Source organism: Triticum aestivum, chromosome 4A (genome assembly GCF_018294505.1).
Source record: "Triticum aestivum cultivar Chinese Spring chromosome 4A, IWGSC CS RefSeq v2.1, whole genome shotgun sequence".
Classification (NCBI taxonomy): Eukaryota; Viridiplantae; Streptophyta; class Magnoliopsida; order Poales; family Poaceae; genus Triticum; species Triticum aestivum.
Window position 1 is genome coordinate 112,407,196 of NC_057803.1, and position 13,163 is coordinate 112,420,358.

Genomic DNA, 13,163 nt, shown 5'->3' on the forward strand with positions numbered 1-13,163 from the left:
CATTACCGTTCTTGGTGCCATTGTGATTGTGCGAGCTACCTCCTCCATGAGTATGCTAAAAATGTCCTCCCGGTCTAGGGGTAAAACATGGCTTCTGCTGAGCTCCTGAATTGTACTTCCCTTGTCCATACTTCCTCTTGCGATTCTCAATTTGCTGCTGCTTCCCTTCAATCATAAGAGCATGATCTACCAACTCCTGGTAGTTGTTCAAAGTGGCTACCATCAACTGCATGTTCAACTCATCATTCAGTCCTTCTAGAAACTTCTCCTGCTTTGCTGCATCCGTAGCAACGTCATCTGGGGCATAACGTGCTAACTTACTAAAGTCCTCCACATACTGTCCAACTGTCCGTCCTCCTTGGCGCAAGTTGCGAAACTCACGCTTCTTCATGGACATAGCTCCTGCTGAAACATGGGCAGTACGAAAAGCCTACTGAAACTGGTCCCATGTGACAGTGTCGACTGGGAAAGTGGCTGTGAAATTCTCCCACCATGATGCTGCGGGTCCTTCTAGCTGATGTGCGGCAACTTCACCTTCTCCGCATCTATGCATCCTGCTGTGGTCAATTCCCTAGCTGTCTTGCGGAGCAAATCATCTGCTACTATCAGCTCGGTGCTACTGGAAAACACCGACGGATTCAGCCTAAGAAAATGGGCTAAGTGATCAACAAGTGGTGGTGGTGGTGGTGGTGGGTTGTTGTTGTTCCCTTGATTCTGATTCTGGACTAGCAACTGCATCAATGTGTTCTGCTGCTGGATCAACTGGGTGAGCTCCAGTGGAAAGGTGAATCTGGGGTCACGTCTCGGAGGCATCTGAGGGTTTAGAAAAGATGAGATGTAAGAATAGAAGGGGTCTAAAGAGAAAACACTACCCACATGCACATGAGGCAAAAGCAAACAATTCACTTCATTCAATCAAACAAGGGCATACAATCGATCTATCTATCACAAAAAGTGCTTGGACTACTATATTTACATGGTGGACTACTACTACTGATGAGGTGGTCTACTAGAAATATTCTTCGGTTGCGGACTCCATGATATCTGCTCCAGCTTCATCAACATAGTCATCATCGCTACTATCTGGATCCGAGTCGGTGTCGTCGATGATGATGTAGTCTTCCGGGCTAATCTCCTTGGGTTCTTCGTCTTCATCCACTGGTGTAGGGCCTCCCATAAATATTCCAATCTTCTTGATCAGGTCGTCATCCTTCTCCACCAATACTTCAATTTCCTCTTCATAATCTTCACGTGTAGCCTTGAGTTCTTCCTCCAGTTCCTTGATTCTAGTCTTAGCCTTCTTCAGATCTATCATGTCGGCGCACATCTGGTTCTCCTATCGTCGAATGTGCTGGTTTAACTCCTGGATAAAAGCTGCGATTGATCTATCCTTCTTGGTGCTGATCATGTCCCAGTGCTCATCTCGGTGCCCACAAATCTGGTAGATAGTATCCTTGAGATCCTTGCGGTAGACTTCTCCAATGCGTCCCATGGTGATGTGAGCTGCCATGCCCTTTCCTAGACTCCAAGTTGGTGCATCAAAAGAAAACTCTATGGGCTCAGTGACTGGCATGAACGTCCTTCCTGGAACTTGAACTTGAATCATCCAGCGCTCTTCTTCGGGTAAAGTGGCGTTGTAGGTTCCGGAGAAGCTTGGTACTCCTATATTCAGGTATCTAGTGACTTCCTTCAAGTGACGTCCAAAGGGTGTATCTTCATCCGATTGCGTGAACTTGTTCCTTGCATCCGCCATCCTAAAAGAGTAGAAAAGATGAGAAGTCAGAAGAGAAGAGAATGGATAATGATCTATGTCTTTTATCTTAGTGGTCGTGTCCTACAGTCAGCGTGTGCTCTGATACCATCTCTGTAGCGACCAGACCTCAAACAGTCTGATCTCTGTGCTCCGGTGTCATCCCTGGATCAATAATGCTGACACCACACAGTACTCGGAGGATTTATAGCAGAGTAGCAATCACACACTTATTACATCGAGTGTCTCAAAATAGAACTTATTACAATAAATATGGCTTAAGGCCATCTAATAACGATAACAACGGAAGGCTTGGAAGATAAGTGAGTCCATCAACTCCAACGGCATCACTGAGTATAGAACCACGACCTAAAACTCCTTAATCGTCGTTTGAAAAGTCTGCAACATTAACGTTGCAGCCCGAAAACGGGTCATCACATGGAATATGCTGGCAAGGTAACACATAGAGAGTAATGGAATGAAACAGCTATACTATATGCATATCTGGCTGGTGGAAAGCTCTATGGTTACAGTTTTGCATAAAGCCAATTTTTCCCTACTACAAAGGAATAAATTTATTTAACTATCATGGTAGTTGTTAAACATTGAGAATGGTTGACAGCATTCTCAATCCCAATTAAGCATCATCATTAAACAAAACCCAACAAAATTAATTTAGAGTAACATGTTGAGATTCACATGATAATCCAGGTACTAGATACTCAAGATGTCCATAACCGGGGACACGGCTAACCATGATTAGTTTATTACACTCTACAGAGGTTTGCGCACTTTTCCCCACAAGACTCGATCGCCTCCGTTGGGTTTCTCGCACTACAGGGTGTTTGAGAAGACGGATGACCAAGACATAGTCTTTCAGAAGCGCTAGCACCTTACGATCGGGTAGACCGTACCACCTACATCCCCTACATCTGCTAGTCTACCACTGTAAGAGTTCGCACAACTTAGTCAACTATGCTAGAGCCCATAATAGCTTGTGGCTGCACACGGAAGTGTCAGGACCCCGATTCCAAGTCACATCGATCTAGCCAGTAACACCTCATATCACTTTGCGGCCTCACGCACAGTATCCCACGGGTGTCGCCTTACCATGGCCGGGACCGTTTGCGCCTTTTGGCTCACGTATATGATAGTGTCGCTAGTATCCATATGACAGAGAACCCGGGCCTACATGGCTAGTCGTGAACCCAAAGCGGCACAGACCTATGGAGACAGGCATACATGAATCACATCAAACATGTCGGTCATCAGCGAGTGATTCCGAGCTGTAGCACTGGGCTAACAGGACTCCAGGGAACCCGGGCTGTAGCAGGCTAGGCAGGACTCCGGAAGTCACCGCGTGACATTTCCCCGAAGGGACAGACATAGGCACGAAGTGAAACACATGTCGGCCAGTCAAGTGTCCTGAACAGTAGTGCTGGGCTAGCAGGACTCCGGTGAACCGGGCTGTAGCGGGCTACTATGGCTCGAGGAACACTAGACTACATTTCCCCATAAGAAAGGCTGCCAAGGATAAACAACTAGATTGTCGGATCCCACTCATACCAAGCATTTCAGTCATACACACAATATGCCCGATATGAGTACATACAACATGGCATCACAACAAAACTCTACAACTCAAGTACTTTATTTAAAGGCTCTAGAGAGCCGTACATAACATGTTCATACAGATAGGGGTCACATGACCCGACACTCAAGTCATACAAACATACAAGCACATGCGGAAGCAACTAGTCTGAGTACAGACTCTAGAAAGAAGGAAGGCTTCTTGAAGCCTGTCTATCTACATAAGGCCCTCCATGGCCAGGATCACCACCTGGGTGGCTAGTCACTCGTCGACATCAAGGTCTACGTAGAACCCATCGGAGTGGGCGGTGTCGTCTGAAAACAGTAATTAAGCAAACATGAGTACAAAGGTACTCAGCAAGTCTTACATCAGATCCTACTATACATGCTTATCCTCAAGAAGGTGGTGGGGTTAATGCAGCAAGCCAGCTTTGACTCTTGGCTAAGCTATCCTACGGAACTCCACCAGTAAAATAGTTTTCGCACACGAGTCCACTACTCACCATCACAATACTCCACCGGGGATCCTCCCTCGTCATCCTACGAGAGGGCCATCCTCGGTACTCACGCTTATCTTGAGTCTTTTATTAGTATCCATTGACTTGTCTATGAACTGTATAGGCAACCAAGTAGTCCTTTACCACGGACGCGGCTATTCGAATAGTTTTATACCCTGCAGGGGTGTACTTCTTCATACACGCTTTCACCACTTACCGCCGCTTACACGACATGTACTCGGCAACCTTCAAGCGGAAGCCCAGCGAGGGTGTCGGCCATGGCCTACCTAAACACTTAAGTCTCTAGTCCAGGTTTATCGCCTATCCAGGTTCCATCCGCAGGGAGTCCGGCTGAGGTTTCCACATACGGCCCCGAACGATGTGAACAGGGTTCCCGAGACACCAAACGGGTGACTCGGTACACCGTGCCACGGTGTATCTACCGCAACATAGCCCACCCCTAGGGTCAGCTACGCACGGCCGCCAACACATAACCTACAAACACCAGAAACTATTTGCAACTCCTAGAAAGAGTACTAGGGTGGTTAAGAAGCCGAGAGGGTCCATTTGTTTCGGGCCCAATGTACGGTAGTAACTGCATCTTAAATCACACATACAGATCTCAGTTCTTAGGGACGGCCTCAATGAAACAACCCACCATGTACTCCTACATGGCCTCTCATCGATACCTTTACCAAAACATGTTCAACACCTCCCTCACATTACCGACATAAGCATTTCACTCTAGCCCATCACCCATATGAACCAGACCTGACACAACTCTAAGCATAGCAGGCATAGCAAGGTAGGAATCACATACATGGCTCAATCAACTCCTACACATGCTAGTGGGTTTCATCTAGTTACTGTGACAATGACAGGTCATGCAGAGGATAAGGGTTCAACTACCATACCACACAGCAGTTTGAATCGTGTTGTCTTAATGTAGTAACCAAGAGCAGAAGCGAGAACATGGGTTTGTATCGGAATGATCAATGGTTGCTTGCCTGATGGAGTTGTAGTGGGATACTGCCCTTCAGTTGAATACTCGTGAATATCCTCGGAGGCAGAACCTACCGCGAAAAACACATCGGAACACAATCAACACATGACGATATGCAACAATATGATGCATGCTATGACATGGCAATATGAATGTGTATTGGCCTAATGCAAGTTATAATAGAAAGGAATGAACTCATTTGAATCTAAGATTCAAATATTAGCTCATTAAACATGGCCTTAATAGTGCATTTCCTTATTCTGCTTAACCAGCAAGGTAAACTTGTTTTGTCATGCATGAAACCATTACAGATGGATAGATTGAATTTTTCTGATCATTTTTAATATATAAATCTTTGCATTTGGAGCTATGGTTGATTTCCTATGATTTTTAGAAGTTTTAACTATTTTCTGGAATTTCCTGAATAAAGTTAAATCCAGAAAATGCATTACTGCGTCAGCATTGCGTCAAGCTGACCTCAGCAGGTCAAAGGCGCCAGCCCAGGTCAAACCTGACTGGTGGGACCCTTCTGTCAGCCTCTCAGCTAATTAATAGGGTTAGATTAACACTAATTACCTGTCAGTGGGGCCTGGGCCCACATGTCAGTGACTAATTCAATTAAAAGTAATTAAGACTAATCCTAAATTAGTTAGCAGACCGGCCCCACCTGTCATAGACTCAGGGGGGTCTACCTGGGCCCACCCAGGGGTCAAACTGGGTCAAACTCGCCGGCGTTGAGCCGCCGGCGAGGCTGAGACGGCGGAGGGCTTCGGATTTGGTTCTCCGGTGACCAAATCGACGGCGGAGACGTGCTACGCGTAGCTGGGGCTCGTGCACATCTAGTGGGGCAAGTGGTTGGACACGGGGACGCCGGCGACGACCTTGGTGGTCGCCGGAGTTCGGGCGTGGATGGATTTGACGCTACGGTGCACGGGAGGAGGAGCTGGTGGTGGCTATGGGCTCCTGGTGCTGCACTGAGCACAACGGCGAGCTTGGCTTTGAGCCACTGTGGCTCTGGCCACGACGGCGCCATGGCCGACGGTGGGGAGCTCTCGGGTGCGGTGGAAACGGCGGCTACAGAGGCCAAACGAGCACGGGAGCTAGGGGGAAAGGAAGAGGAGCTCACAGCGGAGTCGGAGAGGGGGTCAGCGAGCTCGGGGAGGTCCTGGCGACGGCGAATCAAACGACGGCGTCCAGCGGCCGTGGATGGGGAAGAAGGGCACCATGTCGTCTTGGGGTCGTCCGAGCTTGCGTGAGTCGACGGAGAGGTTCAGGGCGACGAGGCGGAGCGATTGAGCTCGTCGGAGGGGCGAGGGAGGGGCTCTGGTGGCAACTACGGCGATCGGCAGCGAGGGACGCGCTCGGCCGTCGCGGGAGAGAGTGAGGGAGACGAGGGGGGGAGTGCGAGAGGATGAGAGGGGACGTGGGGGTCGCGTGGCACCTCTAGGCGTCTCCGGGCGTCGGCCGAAGCAGGAGGTGGCCAGCGCGTGGCCGGCGCGCGGCGAGCACGCGCCCCTGCCTCCTGGCGCGTGGAGGACGACGACTGGCGAAGCCAGTAGGCTGGGCCGAGCCAGGTGGGCTGGCCAGCTCAGGTAAGGCCCAGGTGGGCTTCCCTCTCCCTTTTTTTAATTTGTTTCTGTTTTTCTAATTAACTGTAACTGTTGGGCTTTACTTAAAATACTAAAACATTTCCAAAAATCCTGAAAATAATTGTGGGCTCTGTTTAGATTATTTCCAACAGCAAACATTTATTTCTAGAATTATTTGGGCATTTAAATTATTTATAGCATTTAAATGCCCAAATTCAAATACTTATGATTTAATTCAATGACCTTCTGTTGACCTAGAAAAATGTGCACCAATTTTGCCAGAGGTTTTAACCCAAGACAAAGAGGGTGAGCTTTTTAGAAGGGCATTTCAGGTTCATTGAAAATAATTTTAGTAAACCCTAGTTGTTTCCAGGGGGTGTTGGGGGTTTCTGCCTTCCCCATTTCAAACTTAAAAGAAATTTAAACATGATGCACACTCTAATGCTTGAACTAGCTAGGGTGTGACAACTCACCCCCACTCAAAAGAATCTCGTCCCGAGATTTAGGATCCTCCGGGAAGAAGGTGGGGTACTCAAGTCGAAGACGATCCTCCCTTTCCCAAGTGGCTTCTTTCTCGGAATGGTGTGACCATTGAACCTTGAGAAACTTGATATTCTGACGTCGGGTGGTACGCTCGGCCTGATCAAGGATACGAACGGGATATTCCCGATAGGAGAGGTTATCCTGTAGATCAAGCGTTTCGTGGTCCATTCCATGGATAGGATCCGCGAAGCAACGCCTGAGTTGTGAAACGTGGAAGACATCATGAACTCTGGAAAGATGCGGAGGTAGTTCCAATTGGTAGGCAACTTCTCCTTGTTTGGCAAGAATGCGAAAGGGTCCAATGTAATGAGGGGCCAATTTGCCTTTGATACCGAAACGATGGGTTCCCTTTAACGGAGTAACCCGAAGGTAAGCCTTCTCGTCGACTTCATAAGTCATAGGCTTATGTTTACGGTCATATTGACTCTTTTGACGAGATTGGGCTGTTTTCAATTTCTCACGAATAACACGAACCTGCTCTTCTGCTTCCTGAATCATATCCGGGCCAAAGAGTTGTCTTTCCCCGGTTTCTGACCAGTTAAGAGGCGTTCGACATTTTCGTCCATAGAGAACTTCAAAAGGAGCCTTGCCTAAGCTGGCTTGATAACTATTGTTATAAGCAAACTCCGCGAATGGAAGGCATTTCTCCCAACTCATTCCGAACGAGATGACAGAAGCTCGGAGCATATCTTCCAGAATTTGATTGACTCGCTCTACTTGACCACTTGATTGAGGATGGAAGGCAGTGCTAAAGGAGAGACGAGTTCCCATAGCATTTTGGAAACTTTCCCAAAATTGAGAGGTGAAGAGACTCCCACGGTGTGAGTTAATTTCCAATGGAACACCATGAAGAGACACTACTCGGGAGATGTATAAATCGGCTAGCTGGCTAGCGGTGATACTCTCACGAACAGGTAGAAAGTGGGCTACTTTGGAAAGACGGTCGATCACGACGAAAATGGCATTATTCCCTCTCTTGGTCCTGGGAAACCCAATGATGAAATCCATACTGATTTTATCCCATTTCCATTTGGGAATAGCCAAAGGTTGAAGGGTGCCAGCAGGCCGTTGATGCTCTACTTTAACACGACGACAAACGTCGCAATTAGCAATGTATTGAGCGATTTCTCTCTTCATCCTAGTCCACCAAAACCTCTGGCGTAGGTCTTGATACATTTTAGTACTACCGGGATGAATGGTGAGAGGGGATTCATGAGCTTCCTTAAGGATCAGCCACCTCAGGTTTCGTGCCTTTGGAACCACTAGGCGATTCCCAAAGTATACGACACCTTGATCATCAATGGAGAAACAATTCGCGATTCCTTTCTTAATGTTTCTCTTAATACGGGAGATTCCCGGATCTACCTTCTGTGCCTTGATGATCTGATCCGTAAGGGTAGGTTTCGCCACCAGGGTGGATAGGAATCCTTGAGGAACAATGTGAAGATTTAGCTTACGAAATTCCTCATGGAGAAATGGTTGACTTTGTTGTAACATCAGGTTGTTACAATAGGACTTACGGCTTAGTGCATCAGCCATGACATTGGCTTTGCCCGGGGTGTAAGTTATTCCTAAGTCGTAATCCGAGATCAACTCAACCCAACGTCTTTGCCTGAGATTCAAATCTGGTTGGGTGAAGATATATTTCAAACTTTGGTGATCGGTGAAGATCTCGCAACGATTACCGAGAAGGTAATGTCGCCAAGTTTTAAGTGCATGGACTAGAGCTGCAAGCTCTAGATCCTGTGTAGGATAATTTTCCTCATGTGGGTGTAATTGTCATGAAGCATAGGCAATTACCTGACGATCTTGCATGAGTATGCAACCTAGTCCTTGTCACGAGGCATCGCAATAGATAATAAAGTCCTTGGAGAAATCTGGTGGTACCAGTATGGGAGAAGATGTCAGGCATCTTTTCAGTTCCTGAAAACTGAACTCGCACTGTGGAGTCCACTCGAACTTTTTATCTTTCTTGAGGAGTTCAGTTAGAGGTTTAGCAACCTTGGAGAAATTCTCGACGAAGCGGCGGCAATAGCTTGCTAAGCCAAGGAAGCTCCGAACTTGCTTAACCGTCTCAGGTGGAGTCCAATCAAGGACGGCTTGAACTCGCTCGGGATTGACAGTAATACCCTTGCCAGAGATTACATGGCCTAGATAGGTCACTTCTGGCAACCAAAATTCACACTTGGAGAATTTGGCATAAAGGCGATGCTCTCGAAGTTTCATCAACATCAGCCTTAGATGTTCGGCATGTTCCTCTTCATTCTTGGAGTAGATGAGTATGTCATCGAGGTATACTACGACAAATTTGTCCAAGTACTCCATGAAAACCGAGTTCATTAACCGAGAGAAGGTGGCTGGGGCATTGGTTAAACCGAAGGACATCACGGTGTATTCGTATTGGCCATAACGAGTAACAAAGGCCGTTTTGGGAATGTCCCCGTTTCTGATTTTGATTTGATGGTAGCCCAACCTCAAATCCATCTTGGAAAAAACTGAGGATCCAGCGAGCTGATCATACAGATCATTGATCCTGGGAAGAGGGTATTTGTTCTTGATGGTGACCAGGTTGACAGGGCGGTAGTCCACAACCATTCGATCCGTTCCAACCTTCTTCTTGACGAAGAGGACGGGACAAGCCCAAGGAGAGGAACTATGATGGATGAAACCCTTTTTCAAGGACTCATCGAGTTGGTTCTTAAGCTCGGCTAGTTCTAAGGGTGCCATCTTGTAGGGTCTTTTAGAAATTGGAACGGTTCCTGGAACAAGGTCTATCACAAACTCAACATCTCTGTCAGGTGGAACACCTGGCAGTTCTTCTGGAAAGACATCCGGAAAGTCTCGGACTACCGGAACATCCTCAAGGTCTGGAAGGGGGTTGGCATTTAAGGAGTAAAACTGGCGCTTGGCCACTCGAGTTAAGACATTGACTATCTTGCCCGATGGGTGAGTAAGTTGAACGGTTCTAGTGGCACAATCAATCTTAGCATAATGGGCTGACATCCAGTCCATACCCAAGATGATGTTTATGTCCGAGGACTTAAGAGCTATTAAGGATGCAAGGAAGACAAGTCTATCAACAAGAATTTCGTTCCCATGGCTTACTCTAGAGGTTTGCCATTTGGAACCCGGAGTTTGAATTACCATGGAAGTGGGCATGTCACAGAATGTCGTGTTATGCAATCAAGCATAGTTCTCGAATATGAATGAATGAGATGCTCCAGTATCAAAAAGAATAGATGCCGGATGGCAGTTAACGAGGAGCGTACCAAGGACGACGTTGGGATCCTCATGAGCCTCCTCGGCTGAAACATAGTTGACATGGCCACGGGCAGTGGTGACCGGCTTGGCGTAGAATGTCTTTCCCGCAGGCTTACCACGGCCAACAGACTTTCCAGTTTGGATGGGGTTGTTGTTCTGGGGACACTCTCGGCTATAGTGACCCGGCTCTCCACACTTAAAGCATGTCACCACATTGGGGCGTGGAGCAGCATTAGCAGCGGGGCCTCCATAGGGCTTGGGCGGTGCAAATTGCTGGTTGGGACGTGGCGCCTCAAAGGATGGCCTCGGAATGAACCTGGGTGGCAGTGCCGTGCTTGGAATCCACACCCGGCGCTTCTGAGTTCCAGAGCCAGATGAAGAGCCAAAATCACAGGAGTGCTTGCGTGAAGCGTCATAATCAGTCTGGCCTGTCTCAACACTGATGGCTTTGTTGACCAACTTCTGAAAGGAGGTGCACTCGTGCAGACGAAGATCGCGGCGGAGCTCAGGGCTAAGTCCCTTGCGGAACCTTGCTTGCTTCTTAGCGTTAGTAGACACCTCTTCGGGAGCATAGCGTGCCAGATTTCCGAATTCACGACTATAAGCATCCACAGTCAGTCTTCCCTGGGTGAAGTTGCAGAACTCCTCCCTCTTGCGATCCATGAGACCTTCCGAAATGTGATGCTCGCGGAAAGCCTCACTGAATTCAGCCCAAGTAGTGATTTGGCCGACCGGGCGCATAGCTTCGAATTTTTCCCACCAAAAGCTAGCAGGGCCTTCGAGATGATAGGCAGCATAGGTAACCTTGTCGGCTTCGGCTACGTTGGCAGAACGTAGCTTGTGAGTGATGCTGCGAAGCCAGTCATCCGCGTCGAGGGGTTCGACGGAATGGTTAAACTTTGGTGGGTACAGCTTGATAAAGTCATTGATTGACACCAAGTCATTTCGTGGGTGACGTGGAGTGTTCTGCTCAATCCGCTCCAGCAGGCGGTTAGTCTCACGCTTGTTTCTTTCCGCCTCCAGCATCACTTCGGCCAGAGAAGGCGGGTGAGGCAGATTTTCACCCCTAGCTGCACTGGCTTCCCCCTGCTCCGAGGCAGCAGGGTTGCTACGGGTGTTGACCATCCTCCATAGCCTGGAAGTTCAACATGACCATCCGGGAACAGATGGTCCTGAGGAGCCTGTGGACCATAGAGGCTAGGATGAGGTCTTGGACCAACAAACGGTAGCCTGCGGGGACCACGGGGTGGGGTGATGCCTCCCACATCACGCCAATCCACCATGTCTGGTAGGGCTGATCTCACAGGATACAGATCCCTTGTATCCATATATCCAGCTTGCACCGCAGGTGCAAACCGAGTCAATGTGGCCCAATGATCAGCACGGGTATTGAAAAGCTCCAGCCTCAAGGCCCGATTCTCTCAGTCCTTATCTTCGAGCAACTCAGCAGTGGTACGAGTTAATGAGTCCTCCTGAGTGGAGTCAGCATAGATAGCCTGAAGATACCCTTGCGCTCCCGGAAGTGAAGCTGGCATGTAACGAGAGTCGGTGTTCCGAAGCAGGCCAGTCCGGACTCGCAAGATGGTCATCATGGAATAGGCAGCATCCTGCACAGCCATCTCAACAGTAACCCCAAGTCCATAGGAACAGTGAAGGGGCTCGGTAGATCCAGGATAAGAAGGAAATATCCTGACGGTACAGAGATATTGGCTTTGATTAAAGTCGTGGAACTGCTCTTCGACGGTGTATTCGGGATACCAACGGTAGCCCATCTTGATCATTACCCGGACTAACATAGCAGTATGACCAGGCACGTCGAGGCACCGGGTCAGGCGAACCACTTGGTTTTGAACACGGTTGGCCATCTGAAAGCACAACCACAATGTAAAGACATCAGAATTTCTAGGGAAAATCAGATAGCATAACAGCTGTAAATGCTCAGAAAAAGATTTGAGACATCCACAACAGTTCGCAATACCACTCAACAACATCATATCAAGGTTCTTGATCCAATTAGCAACATACTAAGAATAGTAGAAACTGAACTGGGACTGGTAACAACAATCCTATAAGCTACTACGGATTAGTAACACGTGAACCTGATAGAAGAAGAGAGCCTAGTCCTTAACCCACGTTGAATGAGAAGAGAATGACTCAGATCAGAGGCATAGGGTAAAGGAGTAAAAGAGCCTTACGTTCCCTCCCACAATCAATTCCCCTACATATAACTAAAGCATTTCTAGACTCGACATCGACCAGTTTGGCTCAACGAACCTACAGGCAGTCCGGCTCTGATGCCAACGCTGTCAGGACCCCGATTCCAAGTCACATCGATCTAGCCAGTAACACCTCATATCACTTTGCGGCCTCACGCACGGTATCCCACGGGTGTTGCCTTACCATGGACGGGACCATTTGCGCCTTTTGGCTCACATATATGATAGTGTCGCTAGTATCCATATGACAGAGAACCCGGGCCGACATGGCTAGTCGTGAACCCAAAGCGGCACGGACCTATGGAGACAGGCATACATGAATCACATCGAACATGTTGGTCATCAGCGAGTGATTCCGGGCTGTAGCACTGGGCTAACAGGACTCCGGGGAACCCGGGCTGTAGCAGGCTAGGCAGGACTCCAGAAGTCACCGCGTGACATTTCCCCGAAGGGACAGACATAGGAACGAAGTGAAACACATGCCGGCCAGTCAAGTGTCCTGAACAATAGTGCTGGGCTAGCAGGACTCCGGTGAACCAGGCTGTAGCGGACTACTATGGCTCGAGGAACACTAGACTACATTTCCCCATAAGAAAGGCTGCCAAGGATAAACAACTACATTGTCGGATCCCACTCATACCAAGCATTTCAATCATACACACAATATGCCCGATATGAGTACATACAACATGCCATCACAACAAAACTCTACAA